General features: G+C 46.1%; 1 protein-coding gene and 1 pseudogene across 5 annotated transcripts in view; both read left to right on the top strand.

The window, feature by feature from the left end:
* The window catches only part of LOC134927186 (uncharacterized), a 362,077-nt gene that overhangs the window by 217,050 nt on the left and 129,053 nt on the right, over window positions 1-15,974 (top strand). The gene's annotated exons all lie outside the window — the stretch shown is intronic.
* LOC134944326 (5S ribosomal RNA) lies at window positions 10,418-10,535 on the top strand (annotated as a pseudogene).

Genomic DNA, 15,974 nt, shown 5'->3' with positions numbered 1-15,974 from the left:
GGATAGTCAGCTTGATCCAGCGAGCAACGAGTCAGATTTTCTGTGACGAGCTGTCCGTTTGACATATATTCTCAAGATCCAGGGACTTTGAAGTAGAAGTGGTTTCAGTAATCACCAGAACCACAATAGGTTCGTTGATGTGAAACACAGACACCACCTTTGGAAGAAACTGCTGACAAGTTCTAAGTTCAGCTCTATCCTTGTGAAAAATCAAATATAGGTTCTTGTAAGACAAGGCCCCCAATTTCCGAAACACGCCGTGCCAAAGCCAAGGCCAATAGTGTGATGGTTTTCCATGTAAGAAACTTTACATCCACCTCCTGTACAGGCTCAAACCAATCTGATTGCAGAAAATGCAACACCACGTTAAGATCCGAAGGTGCCGTGGGAGGCACAAAGGGTGGTTGGATGTGTAGAACTCTTTTCAGGAAGGGACGCCAACGATTTCTGGAAGAAAATGGACAAGGCCGAAATCTGGACCTTTATGGACCCCAGACGCAGGCCCACATTCATACCAGACTGCAGAAAGAGCAGAAGACGACCCAGCTGAAATTCTACCACAGGAAATTTCCTGTTCTCACACCAAGAGATGTATTCTCTCCAAATTCAGTGGTAATGTTTAGACGTTACCCCTTTCCTGGCTTCGATCAAGGTAGGAATTACCTTGTCCAGAATCCCTTTCCGGGCTAGAATTTGACCCTCAACCTCCATGCCGTCAAAATTACCCGCAGAAAGTCTTGATAGACGAATGGCCCCTGTTGTAGAAGATCTTCCCGAAGAGGCAGAAGCCATGTGTCCTCCAGAAGTAGTTCCAGTGGATCTGCATACCAACCCTTTCCCTCTTTATACTTTTCAGAATTCTTGGGATCAACGGAAGTGGTGGAAAGACATACACCATCTGGTAGACCCACGGAGTCACCAGAGCATCCACCGCCACCGCCTGTGGGTCTCTTGACCTGGAGCAATACCGTTGGAGCTTCTTGATGAGACGAGAGGCCATCACGTCGATCCTTGGAATTCCCCACCGACTGTCAAGACTGAGGTTTTGTGAACCCGGTATTAAAGAAGTCTGTGCGGGCGACTGGAGGATTATATGAATACTGCCACTGACCTGGTTTGGGAATGTTGTGAACTCAGGGTTTCTTCCGGTGACTGGGAAGAGTAACCGCGGCAGAGATGGGCGAATCTAGGTTCTCCTCATGCAGGATCAGGTCAGCAGACAGGAAGCACGTGTGGGTGCTGAAGGTCTCCTGAAAGACAGAACTGGAAAGGCGCTGATGAATCAGTGAAGAATACCAGGTACAACTGTGCTAAAGGGCACGGGATGCTTGGAGACACTGAGATGCTTGGAGACACTGAGGTGCTTGGAGACACAGAGATTCTTGGAGACACAGAGGTGCTTGGAGACACAGAGGTGCTTGGAGACACTGAGGTGCTTGGAGACACCGAGGTGCTTGGAGACACTGGGGTGCGTAGAGACACTGGGGTGCGTAGAGACACTGGGGTGCTGAGGCACAGAGGTGCTGGAAGCACGGAGATGCTGAGGCACGGAGGTGCTGGAAGCACAGAGGTGCAGAGGCACGGAGGTGCGGGAAGCACGGAGGCACTGGGGCACGGAGGTTCTTGGAGGCACGGAAGTGCTGAGGCATGGAGGTACTGAGGCACGGAGATGCTGAGGCACGGAGATGCTGAGGCACGGAGGTGCTGGAAGCACGGAGGTGCTGGAAGCACGGAGGTTCTTGGAGGCACGGAGGTTCTTGGAGGCACGGAAGTGCTGAGGCATGGAGGTACTGAGGCACGGAGGTGCTGGAAGCACGGAGGTACTGAGGCATGAGATGCTGGAGGCACGAGGTGTTGAGGCACAGGGGTACTGGAGCTCTGGAGATCACAACTACGACAGTAGTAAAATTGAAACACGACAGCTGTGGTTTTCAGTGGACAACACGGAATTCAGTACTGTGCCTTTAAGACGAAACATTGCAGCTGTGCCTTTACATTGAGACTCAGGGAAATGGTGAAATCAAATGGCAACACAAAAGTAAACCAAACGGTAACAAGGGAACAGAGTTTCCACAGGAACTTAGGTACAAAGGTTACCTTAAGGGAGCTCAGCTTGAAGACTCACACAAGGCTGTATGTGACACGAGGAACTGGCCCAGTTTCTAACTCAGCCTCCTGATTTATACTTCCTGGTCCTTGGTGATTGGTGAGCAGGATTAGGTGATGCAGAGAGTCTCAGGCTGGCAGAGGATTGAACAACTCTGGGTCAGGTGAACAGTCACTGTCATGTGACTACTCTAGCCAAGGCTGTGATGTAGAATGAGGCCTAGCAGGCCGAGAGAACACTGAAGCCTGGACTTCTGCAAAACACAGGATGCTGGCTTTTAGACCTAAAGTTCAGATTACTGAATTCAGCCTCACACAGGAGATCACCAGAGGTGGAGCTAATTAACTATTACCTCTCAGGCAGAGAACTCAGGAAAACTCAGTGCTGACAAGCTGTTTAACTCCGTGATTGAAAAGACACAGGATCCAGGACAGATGGCAGGGGTAAGTCACCAAATATAAAACCTACAGTCAGGATTGTGACACCGACATGTCAAGCCCCACTCTCCCGGGTGGAGGTCGTGTCTGCTGATGAAGTCTGCTTCCCAGTTGTCCACTCCCAGAATGAAGATTGCGGACAGTGCTACAGCATGTCCTTCTGCTCAGAGGAGAATCCTTGTCACTTCTGACATTGCTGCTCTGCTCTTTGTTCCGCCCTGTCGGTTTATGTACGTCACCGCCGTCACATTGTTCCGAATTAACCTGGATGGCTCGATTTTGAAGAAGATGAGACGCCTTCCGAAGGGCGTTGTATATTGCCTTAATTCCAACACGTTGATTGGAAGAATTACATTATTACTTTTTCTTCTGGCTCTGCTTTTCTATTGTAGATACTTTCTCTGGTTACATTGTACTCTTGTACTCTGCACTAGAAGAATATAATCACAGAGACGACATTTTGCTTTGTACCTAACATCAATCCAGAGATTATATTGTGCTCTGTACCTGTATTAATCCAGTTTAATTACTTAACAGCATTCTTTGGATATATTGTACTCTTGTACTCTGCACTAGAAGAATATTAGCACAGAGATTACATTTTGCCTTGTATTTAGCAATAATCCAGGTTATTTATCCAGCGGGCAATTGCAATAGATTGGATATTTCAACATACACATAAGCATTTTGTTGACAACCTTAATTAGTCCATCAGGATATATGCTCTTTGTTGATTAACCTCAATTAGCCCACTGGTACCTTGGTGTACTCTTTCTCTTTTTTTCCATCTACATCTAATTTCGTGGACTCTCACCACTGATTCAGGGTTACACCCCTGTCTAACATTGGCAGCAGATCCATCTAGTTTCCTCTATCGGCTAATCTCTGTTACTTTCTATTTATACTGTGTAATTCGTGAACTCTCATCAGTGATTCCAGAGCTTCCAATTACCGTTCATTCTCTCTACTATCATACCACACTGGAAACGCCCGAAGCATTCCGAACTTGGAAGCTAATCAGTGTGGGCTGGGTCAGTACTCAAGTGGGGGACCATTGAGGAAGACTCCGTTTAGTAGAGCATACATTGGTTCCATGTGCTCAGTGTCTAACACTGACAGCAGATTCACCCTGCCATCTTATTTCCCATTGCTCTTTTCTATCTGCTTAATTAGCTGGTTATGATATGTATTGCAATTTACGATTATAATTAGTATCCAGGCTTTATAAACTGTTCATCTTTGGCACTAACACAGGACAGGGATCCATCTGTTACTGGAACGTACCATTTAATATCTAAGTTAATCACTTATAACATTAAGATTCAACTCCATCAGCCGGAATTTTATTATTATTCAATATCAGCAATTTTTGCTATTTGAGTACAATGTCTTTTTGACTGTTATTACTTTCATTAACCACTGTTTATCTTAATTTTGTGATATTAATAAAAGTCGATTTTATATCTTATCTCAAATATTCTATATATTGTTCAAAGTTAAGATTGCACCCACAAAAGAGTCTTCTTTTCTCCTTGTTGTTCTATGTCTTAATACTGACTCAGGGTGCACCACCAAACTATATAAGAATTAGAAAACCTAGTTTTCTTTCTATTTTTGTATCGTGGTACTTATAAAATTATACTCCTATATCAACCAATATCCTGTGCGGTATTCCCCAAACATATGATGTGGTTAGCAGAATCCAATTTTGAATCCCAAACCTTCAGCCCTCGGTCAGATGAGAAGTCTGTAGCCAGCACAGAAGAGAAATCCTGGCTCTTGGGGACAGATGGTATCTGGTGCCTGTGTAGATGCAATCCGGACTATTTGTCCAGAAAATCCAGCTGGAAGGGTCTTGCGTGAAACCTTCTATACTGCAGTGCCTCGTAAGAGGCTACCATCTTTCCCAGGAGGTGAATGCACCGATGTACCGATATCCATGGCGGCCGTAGGACGAACCTTACCATTGACTGAATTACCAATGCCTTTTCCAGAAGAACACCTTCTTTACCTCCGTATCCAGTATCATCCCTAGGAACGGTAGCCTCCGTGTTGGTTTCAGGTGAGATTTTGGCAGATTCAGAATCCACCCATGATCCTGGAGTAGTTGTGTGGAGAGGGCAATGCTGTTTAACAACCTTTCCTTTGATGGTGCTTTTATCAGTAGATCATCCAGGTATGGTATTTTGTTCATTCCCTGCTTGCGGAGGAGAAACATCATCTCCGCCATATCCTTGGTAAACACCCTTGGTGCCGTGGAGAGCCCAAAGGGCAGCGCCTGGAACTGGTAGTGATAGTCCTGCAATGCAAACCTTAGATAAGCCTGATGATGTGGCCAAATTGGAATATGAAGGTACGCATCCTTGATATCCAGAGACACCAGGAATTCTCCCTCCTCCAGACCTGAGATCACCGCTCGCAGCGAATCCATCTTGAATTTTAACACCCGTAAGTATGGGTTCAGTGACTTGAGGTTTAAAATGGGTTTTACTGAACCATCCGGTTTCAGTACCACAAACTGGCTGGAATAGAAACCCTTGTTTTGTAGGTGAAGTGGAACTGGAACAATGACCTGAGTCTGTACCAGTTTTTGAAATGCTGCTTGTAAGGTCATACTTGCTTCGGGTGAAGCTGGTTAGCCGGATTTGAAGAATCTGTGAGATGGGAGTTCCTGAAACTCCAGTCTGTAGCGCTGGACGATAAGATCTTTTATCCCTGGATCCAGGCATGAGGTGGTCCATACGTGACTGAAATATCGTAACCGGGCTCACACCTGCCTGTTGACCAGGTAGTGCGGTCCACCATCATGCTAAAGGCTTTGCAGAAGCAGAACCGGAGGTCTGATCCTGTGAGACTGTATTTGCAGGTTTTCTGGGCTTACCTCTATTGCCCTTGAAGGCACTAGATGAGCCTTTGGCCATACCTTTAAACTTTGCTGTCCAAAAGGACTGCAACATTGGTGCAGAATAGGATTTCCTAGCCAGGGGAGCTACAAAAGAAAGATATGTAGACTTAGCCGCCATAGCCTTGGATATCCACGTATCCAGTTGATCTCCAAAAAGAGCTTCACCTGTGAAAGGTAGGCTTTCCATGCCTTTCCTGGATTCCGTATCCGCAGTCCACTGGCATAGCCACAAGCCCCTACGTGCTTACACTGCCATGGCAGTAGTGCGCGTTGAGCAATCCAATCTCCTTTATGGCCTCCACCATAAAGTTAGCAGATTAAAGTTAAAGATAAAGTTAAGATAAAGTTAGTATATGCTGTAGGAGTAAAATAATCTCCCCCTTGGACAAGGAATCTAACCCGTCAATGAGATTACCAGACCATTTTGCAATGGCCCTAGTGATCCATGCACAAGCTATAGTAGGTCTTTGGGCCACCCCCGCCGCTGTGTAGAGATTTGAGAGTGGTCTCAATTTTGCGGTCTGCAGCATACTTCATATGAAGCTGCCCCAGGAACCGGTAAAACAATCTTACGTGACAGCCTGGAAACTGACACATCCACTATCGGTGGGTTTTCCTGAGGAAACGGGAAGGATGTAATCAACCGTTTTGGTATCTGAAACTTCCTGTCAGGATTAACCCAAGTTGCTTCAAATAGGGAATTTAATTCCTTGGAGGCAGGAAAAGTAGCAGAGGATTTCTTTTTTACATTAAAAAAGGATTCGTTCTCGTCGTCTGACACCTTGTCAGGAATATGCAAAACCTCTCTTATAGCTTCAATCAGTGCCTGTATTCCCTATGCTAAAGCTGCATCTCCCCGTCCATCAAGTCCACCTCCGCCTCCTCTGGGTCTCATACATCATCATCGGTATCAGCCTGCATGATTTGGGCCAGAGTATGCTTCTGTGGACAAATAGCAGGGGTCTGAGACGGCCGGAATGACCCCTGAATCTTTATTGATCGTGTCAGCTGCAGATTGCTTTAAGTATTGAGTCTCCTTCTCATTTTGGGATAATTTCTGTTAAATATTTGAAATCATCCTTTTTAATGAATTTAACCATACAGGTTCAGACCCACTAGCCTGAGAATGTTTACTATCCTGAGTACACTGTAATGATCCCCCCATTTGAGAAAAACACTCTGTTGTGCATGATACACAATTCTTTGACATGATAATGCAAAAGAACACCCACCCACACAGTGAGGAATAGGTTAAAAGCACAGTTAACCCACACAGAGCCTTTCTAGGGAGACACAGAGAAACGGAGCCAGCCACACAGCGCCCCTATAGCTAAGGTGCTAAGGTATAGACCTAGCTGGGTCGCCAACTAAAAACCCTTAAAAGAGTTTAGTATACCAAATAATTGCTCCCCCCGCCCCCCTTTGCTATGACCCCCTGGTACCACTGAGGTGCTTTGGAGTCCACGTGGAGGAGCTGCACCATCCAGTCAGGCTGCCTGTGTAAGCTTGCAGAAAGGAAATGGCGCTGGTGAGCCACTGGATCCACTCATAGTGAAGGCCCCGCCCCCTTAATGGTGAGCGGCCTTCCCGCTTTTATACTGGCTAAGGTAACTTGAATTAAAAGGGTTACAGTGGGTTAGAGCCCCTGGAAACAGTGCCAGTCATGGGTAATAAGGATGACTTCAGCCGCCCCTCACAGCAGTCATTGCAGTGTCCCTGAAGCAGGAGCGCAGCCTGCATGCAGCACTGCGCTCTACTCTCATGCCACCATTACAGTCGGCGACCCACTAACCAGGACGCCGGCCACCTACTCACCACTCTTCAGTCTTCTGGCTATGTTAGGGGTGACGGCATGCTGTGGGTCTGTACGCTCGCCGTGGTGGGGCTTATGAATAGGACCCTCAGTGTCCTTTTAGTGGGGAACAGGACCACTAGCTCTAAGGAGGTTGGGCCGTCCCCCCTCACCCCCCTAAGTCCCATGAAGCAGGCAGTCTGGTGCCAGCCAGAGCTGCCTGAAAATAATAAAAAAGAAAATAAATGCAGAAAACTCTTCAGGAGCTTCCCAAGCGTGACCGGCTCCTCCGGGCACATTTTTTTAAACTGAGTCTGGTAGGAGGGGCATAGAGGGAGGAGTCAGTGCACACTATTTATTTCTTAAAGTGCCCAAGGCTCCTAGTGGACCCGTCTATGCCCCATGGCACTAATGTGGACCCCAGTATCCTCTAGGACAGGGGTGGCCAACCAGTCAGAGACAGAGAGCCAAGAAATCTTGTTAGGTACATCAAAGAGTCGACTTCGAGCCGAAGGCAAACTTGCAAAAATGGGGTGTGACCTTGTGCCTGCTAGGCCACGCCCTGGTATAAAATACATTGAACAAGCCAGATCCAACATAAAATACAATGAAAAAGCTACTTCTACATCAAATAATTTAAAAAGCCAGTTCCACAGAAAATATCATTAAAAGCCAGATTCACATAATAGACTTCAGTTCCCCCATGTGTCACTCCAGCCAGCTCCCCCATGCGTATTTTGCTCCCTCAGTTCTCAGTCTACGTAGTGCTGCTGCATGTCTGGCTGGAGTGCAGTGGTTTACCGATCTCTTGTGGTCACGTGACTTTGAGTGTTGGGAGTCACATTTTAATAAAGAAAGAGCCTCATGTGGCTCAAGAGCCACGCGTTGGCCACCACTGCTCTAGGATGTTATATATATATATATATATATATATATATATATATATATATACACACATGTGCACAAATAAGGATGCACTCACCAGACTTCTCCAGGGTGAAATTGATAGATTTTAATCCAGACAGCACATACTCACATACAGAAGGTCAACGTTTCGGCTCACAGCAGAGCCTTTGTCAAAACCAGATTACCAGATGGCAACCTGGTAATCTGGTCTTGACAAAGGCTCTGCTGTGAGCCGAAACGTTGACCTTCTGTATGTGAGTATGTGCTGTCTGGATTAAAATCTATCAATTTCACCCTGGAGAAGTCTGGTGAGTGCATCCTTATTTGTGCACATGTATCGTGGAACTTTGTTCTGATAGGACCTGTTCCTGGATTTTGCACCCCAGCAACTGTGATTATTATCGACATGTGAGTGCAGCTCTTCTACAATGGATAGATATATATAAATAAATATATATATATATATATATATATATACATACACACACACACAGAGGTTGAGTATCCCATATCCAAATATTCTGAAATGCAAAATATTCCGAAATACAGAATTTTTGAGTGAGACTGAAATAGTGAAACCTTTGTTTTCTGATGGCTCAATGTATACAAACTTTGTTTAATACACATTTATTAAAAATACTGGCTAAAATTACCTTCAGGCTGTGTGTATAAGGTGTATATGAAACATTACTGCATTCTGGACTTAGACTTAGGTCCCATCGTCATGATGTTTCATTATGGTATGCAATTATTCCAAAATACGGAAAAATCCGATATACATAATACTTCTGATCCCAAGCATTTTGGATAAGGGAACTCAATGTGTGTGTGTGTGTGTGTGTGTGTGTGTGTGTGTGTGTGTGTGTATATACACACACGCAAAATAAATATATATGTATGGGATCGGTATGAAATACCTCCAATCAAAATCCCGACGTTCAAACTCCCGAAACCAATTGACTGATGGTCAAAATCCCGACAAGGTCAAAATCCCGACATGGACAAAATAGCGACATTTAAAATACCGACAAGGTCAAAATACCGATATGTAAAATGCCGACAGCTCCGTAGAGCGAAACGTACGTCACTTCCGGTCCGGTGTTCCGAACTTCCGGTCGGCGGACCGCGGACACCGGCATCTCCTCGCCCGGCTTACCCTTCTCCACGGACTCTCTGTAGCTTCGTCCAGCGACCAGTGGGGGTACCTACATAACAGTAGGTCTCCAGCTTGGCTCTGAAGTTTTATTTACCAGTTTCCCGGACAATGTGTGTTTGATTGTTTTTTGCCTCAGGAATATTTCTTTAGGATTACAAGTACATAACAGCACCTGATAGAGGCACCTGTTTTCTGATAATGGGAGACTTGTACATTTGTAATATCTAAGCAGTCTGAGGGTCCTGGTCATATCATAATTATATTTACAATTATCTTTGATTTCACATAGGGGATTTTTTTGATAAATCATGCACCTAAAATAGGATGCTCACATGACCCATTTGAGGGTATTATTATAGTATTCAACATACATGATTTACCATATAATAATATTAATTTTTTTTTAAACCATTTCCAAAACATAACAGATTTCTGGAACACCCTCTCATTCTGTTTAAACAATTTTGGTGGCTCTGCAATGCAATTTGTCAACAGAGCACCATTTTGTTAGAAAACAGGAAATTAGAAGTGTCCCTCTAACTTTCTTCAGTATCAGTGTCGTTCCACGCCACCCTCTCATTTTTTCATTCGATGCCCAGGCAGATGATCAAAAAGCAGAAGTGGCGGGTTACTTAACCTGATCCCCTTTCCCCCTCCGCTTCTCTCTCTCATTTTCTTTCTATCACTCTCCAGTCCAAGCGCATCCAATTCACAGCAGGGCCACACCATCATTGCCTCAGGACCTCCATCAACCTGGGAGACCCCATCTGATATTTTTGAGAGATCTATATACATATATATATATTTATTTATTTTTTGACATCGGAACCCGTGACTGCCTTGGTGCTTATAGGAGTTTTAGCCATCATCATATGGGATTCAAGACTCACCTCTGAAAAGAGGTGGCACCAAAAATAGTCCGTTTTTGAAGCCAAGACCCGGCAGACCTCACGTTACTCTTCAAGTGTGGGAGAAAATCAGAGAACATTTGACACTATTTGTTTTGGATTCAGGAGCGCTCAAAATATCATGGGCCTTTACAAGAAAATTCTGGGAAATTCTCCCAGAATCTAGGATATCAAGTTCCTGGTGTCATCAGGTGTGAGATATATCTACCTGCGGTCAGACCATACTGAGTATGCCCAACCTCATCTGATCTTGGAAGCCAAGCACTGTGGGCCAGGTCAGTACCTGGTTGGGAGACCACCAGGGAATACCGGGTACTGCAGGTATTTTTATCCAAACCCAGGACACAGGACCAATAATTACTTTCCTCCTTCTTTTCCCCTTCTATTTGAAAAAAAAAATTTTTGAATTTTTTCCCGGTGTTATTTTCACTACTTGTCAAATTGTTACAATTCCAGGGAGAAAATTTCACACCAATACATAAGTTTTACATAATAATTTTTTGGAGACACCTATATATTTTCGCTCACAAAACCATCAAGCCTAACTGGCATTGTTATCATATCAGTGATTTATTAGATAACATTCTCTTGATTTATTTAGACTATAGTGTAGTTATTTCATTATTTGTAATCATTAGTACCTTTCCTTGTGTGTCCCCCCCCCCCTTCCTTTTTCATTATAGTCAATATTTTATGAAGGTTGACAATAAAAGTTATATTTTAAATAAAACTCATCATTTCATTCATCATTAAAAGTGTGCCCCAGAAAAGACATATAGTCTTTCTTTCTCTCTTTGGTTCCGGTACTATACGGGAACCATCTCCCCCCCTTTTGTTCCTGGTGGCACTTGTAAGTGCTTACTAAAAGTTTACTTTATTTTAATTATAGTACATACAGCATATATCCATGTGCATGCATATATATACACATGTATATACATACATATAAACACACACACACAAACACATGATATATATACATGTGTATATATACATGTACTGTGTATGTATGTATATATATATATATATATATGTGTGTATGCATGTTTAATATGCTATGTATATATATATATATATATATATATATATGTGTGTATAAACGGTAAATATATATATATATATATATATGTGTAGATATGTGTGTGTATGTATGTATGTATATATATATACACACACAGACACACTAGTTTTACGGACCCAGCATTTACTGGGTCACCTCAGTCCCCACCCCCGTGATTGGCTCCACCCAGTTCTGGAAACCCCCCCATGCAAATCCTGCATTTGCCACTGCTGTGCTGTATGTTATATGTCACTGCACAGTCACCATTACTATTTGCAGAGAGACCAGCTTACTGTAACAACCCCGCCCACCACCTCCCAATCTCCACCCCCTCAATGTAGGCTCCGCCTCTTCGAGGTCCGCGATTCTGAGTTTGCAGGATGAAATGTACAATTAGAAAAATGTATAATAAAATTAAAATAAACACACAGCTGCCTGACCACCTCAGATACTCTACAGTTTAGTCGCATGGTCATGTGATGCTCCGGCGCCGGTAGCAAAAAGCTGGGCTGGCCGTGAATGAGAGGGGAAGATGGTCCCTTCTCCAGACTCCTCCACTGCATCCTCCTCCCCCTCTGGCCAGACCGCAGCTCTGCACACCAGCGCAGCCTCATTCTGCTAAGGGGAACCGGCGGCTTGCAGCGCGCCGGCAGGTGGCATTTAATGAGTCAGTCTGACTCATTGTAGTGCCTCTGGCTGTGGGCCCCTTCATCGTGGAGGGGCCCTGGTGCGTTGCACCGGTTGCACCGCTGCAAGTTCCACCCCTGAACCTACGATAATAGCCCACCAGACAAAAGAATGTCCTGAGTTGCGACATACATTTTAGCTTAGGCCATGTGTGGATTGCTTACACCTTGCTGGGTTGAGGTTTAACTTACCCTTGGCATACAATATACCCCAGATACTTTGCCTCCACAGTTATGATGGCACCAGAGCCGGCGCTAACCGCTCAGCAGCTCCTGCAAAGCAGGGAGGCGCTGGTCGGAAGAGGCGCTCTCCCTGCTCTGCTGTTGCTGCTGGCTCCTAGTTGCTGCTGCGTCTGTCACACTGTATGACAGACGCAGGCAGCGTGAAGTGCGGCTCCGGCTCCCTCCCTCCAGCTTCCACCACCTCCTCATGGCCGTGGCTAGGGGGCACGTCACCTGGGCGCCTGATAGGAGAGGGGTCCTTTCCCTATGCAGCAGCCGTCGAGATGACACTGAACATAAACTACATCTCCCAGCAGCCCTTGCTGCGGGGAGCTGTAGTTTACTTTCAGTTTCATCTTTGCAGTGATCAGCTGAACAGGATTGAGGGGGCAGAGGTAGGGGACAACAAGTTACCCCAGCCTTTACCCACCCCCCTCTTCCCCCCACTGCCATTAATCATGCCAGTGCACACTAAACTAAGAAGACACTTAAGGTCCGAAAAGGGGGCGGGTCTAGATGGCACTGTACTACACAGTGCCATGTTGCCAGCAGCATGGGAGAATGGAGGTGATGTGATCAGCAGCATGTCCAAAACAGTGAGTATGACTCAGGTAAGGGCACTGTGTGTGTGACTGCTATATGTGTGTATAAATGTTTGCTTGTGTGTGACTGTATGTGAATAGGTGTGTGACTACATAGCTGTATGTGTGCTGGTATGTCACTGTATGTATATGTGTCACTATGTATGTACTTACTGTATACAGGTGTGTGATTATATGTATGTGTGCGTGTATGTTTTTAAGTGTGTGACAGCATGTATTTATATAGGTGTGTGACTTCATGTATGTATCAATGTATGGGTTATTATTGTATACCCCTTTTACACCGCCAGCTAGGAACACGGGTTATTGGACTTGAGCGTGCATAACCCATGTTGCTGGTTGATGTAAAAGGGCCCAGTTGGAATAATCCGGGTCGATTGACCTGGTATTCCAACTCCAGGTAGCTTGCAGGGTTGAACACGGCACACTGTGCTGTGCAAACGGGAGCCGGGTCGATGCAACCCGGTTCCTGTTCACAGTGTATGTACAGGCAGCGCTTGGATATCATGTGATCTTCAAGTGCCGCCCCCACTGCTTCACAGGCAATGTCACCAACCCGGCAGTTTGCCAAGTTGGAATCTGCGGTGGGAAAAGGGCCTGAGGCGGGTCGCACCCGGGAAGCATCCGTGTCAGGCTCCCAGGTACAATCCACCTCAGATGATATAACAGAGGGTTTTTTTTATCTTTATCTGTAGCCCAAATAAATAAAAAATACAAGTAAAAAGAGTGAAAATGCCTTGCTACCCATTTGAACTCGTGGATTTTATATACACACACACACACACACACACACTTAAATGGGGGGGGGGGAGGGGGGGCAACAAGTTAATGGCTTACCCCAGGTGACAATACTCCTAGTTTCGGCCCTGCCCACCTCCCCACTGCACTTTAGGCAGCGGCGCCGGCAGCACTCTCCCGCACAGAGGTGGTGCTCTCCAGCTCAGCAGCGTGAAGCGCGGCTCCGGCTTGGTCCCTCCGGCTCCCTCCCTCCTCCCCGCTGCACTTTAGGCAGTGGCGCCGGCAGCACCCTCCACGGATCTGTGTGCGGTATATACCACTCACCACCTCTATCTCCCTTCCGGTTTACTTAAGTGTAAGGTTCATTAATAGTTGCACTACTTCTGTGACCATTCTGTGTGGCACTAGTACTGTGTACATTATGTGTGGCATGACTACTGTGGACGTTGTGTGGCACTAGTACTGTGGGCGTTCTGTGGATCATTACTGCTGTAGGCATTATGTGTGGCACGTCTACTTTGGGTGCTCTGTGGGGCACTACTGCTCTGGCCGCTCTGTGTGGCACGACTACTGAGGGCGCTCATAGTCGTGGGCGCTCAGTGTGACATGACTACTGTGGGTGCTCAGTGTGGCACGACTACTGTGGGCGCTCAGTGCTGCATGACTACTGTGGGCGCTCTGTGTGGCACGACTACTGTGGGCGCTCTATGTGGCACGACTACTGTGGGCGCTCTGTGTGGCACGACTTCTGTGGGCGCTCTGTGTGGCACGACTACTGTGGGCTCTCTGTGTGGCACGACTACTGTGAGCGATCTATGTGGCACGACTACTGTGGGCGCTCTGTGTGGCACGACTACTGTGGATGCTCTGTGTGGCACGACTACTGTGGGCGTTCTGTGTGGCACTACTGCTGTGGGCATTCTGTGTGGCACGACTACTGTGAGCATTGTGTATCAGGCACGCTATTATTGTGGGCATTTTGTGTGACACTACTACTGCGGGTGTTATTTGTATAAGGGACACTACTGTGGGTATTGTGTATAAGGAGCACTACTGTGTATCGTAATGTGAATTGGGTACGCAACTATCGGGTGCAATATGAATCAGGCACTACGTGTGGTATAATGTGAATACGATTGTGATACTGTGTGGCGTAATTTGAATTGGGGATACTATTATGTGGCCACGCCCCTTCCATGTGAGACCACACCCCTTTTGTGAGCACTGTCCCTTTATTCCATATGGGAGGGAGGGCGCAAATTTATTGTTTGCAGGAGGGCGCCGGACACCCTAGCACCGGCCCTGGATGGCACACTTCTCCAGGTTAGCTGTGAACCCTTGTGCTGTAGAGACAGGTTCACTACGATATGCCGGCGGTCGGGCTCCCGGCGACCAGCATACCGGCGTCGGGAGCCTGACCGCCGGTTTACCGACAGTGTAAATGAGCCCCTTGCGGGCACGGTGGCACGCTCCCTCCAGGGAGGTTGTGGACCCCCACGGGGGAGAATAAGTGTTGGTATGCTGGCTGTCGGGATCCCGGCGCCGGTATACTGTGCGCCGTGATCCCGTCAGTCGGCATACAGAAGACCACCCGTAGAGACTGTAACACTGCATCCACCTTTGGAAGGTGCGACTTTATACTGGAACAAACCCACTGTGGTAGAGAAGGCTGTTGTTGCTTTGGCAGCTTTCATCAGAGGAATTTGCCAGTACCCCTTCAGTAAATCTAGCATAGTTATATACTGGCTTATTGCTAAGTTTTCTACCAGTTCATCAACCCGGGGCATAGGATAGGAATTAAACCGTGGAACTTCATTTAACTTTCTGAAGTCATTACAGAATCTAAAAGCTCCAAAAGGCTTGGGCTCTAAAAAAATTGGATTATTCCATTCACTGTTTGACTACTCTATGACCCCCAAACACTGCATCACTTCCAGTTACCGTTTTACTGCTGCCTGTTGGGCCTCAGATATACAATATGGCCTTTGTTTTGTCACCACCCCGAGTGGAGTAACATTGTCATGCTGTATGATTTGAGTTTTCCCCAGGAGGGCAGAGAACACAACTTGGTACTGTGCTACTAAGTTTACCACTTCTTGTTTCCGGCTAGGACTCAAAGTTACTTCAGTAGGCACCTGACATTATCGGGTTTTCACGGTCACTAAAGAGGGCTGACTGGCACTTTCCAAGGCTTCAACAAATTCACATGGTAGACTTTTACCTCTTTCCTTTTACCTTCCTGCCGTACCTAGACACAAGTATCAGTACCTTGTCACCCCTATTAAAAGTCCGGTTGGCAGCAGTAACGCCATGACTGAGTTTTTGATCCTGTTGAGCTCTTACCATATTGATAAAGCTGAATTATTTATCGTACTTATAACCCTTTATGAGGTCTAAGAACACTGTACGCTGACTACGTAAGAAGTACCGTAAGGGTACGCTAGTTGCGTATCGA

The sequence above is a fragment of the Pseudophryne corroboree genome, chromosome 1 (genome assembly GCF_028390025.1).
Source record: "Pseudophryne corroboree isolate aPseCor3 chromosome 1, aPseCor3.hap2, whole genome shotgun sequence".
Classification (NCBI taxonomy): Eukaryota; Metazoa; Chordata; class Amphibia; order Anura; family Myobatrachidae; genus Pseudophryne; species Pseudophryne corroboree.
The sequence above is the reverse complement of the archived record's forward strand: the minus strand, read 5'-3'. Positions and strand labels throughout refer to the sequence as shown.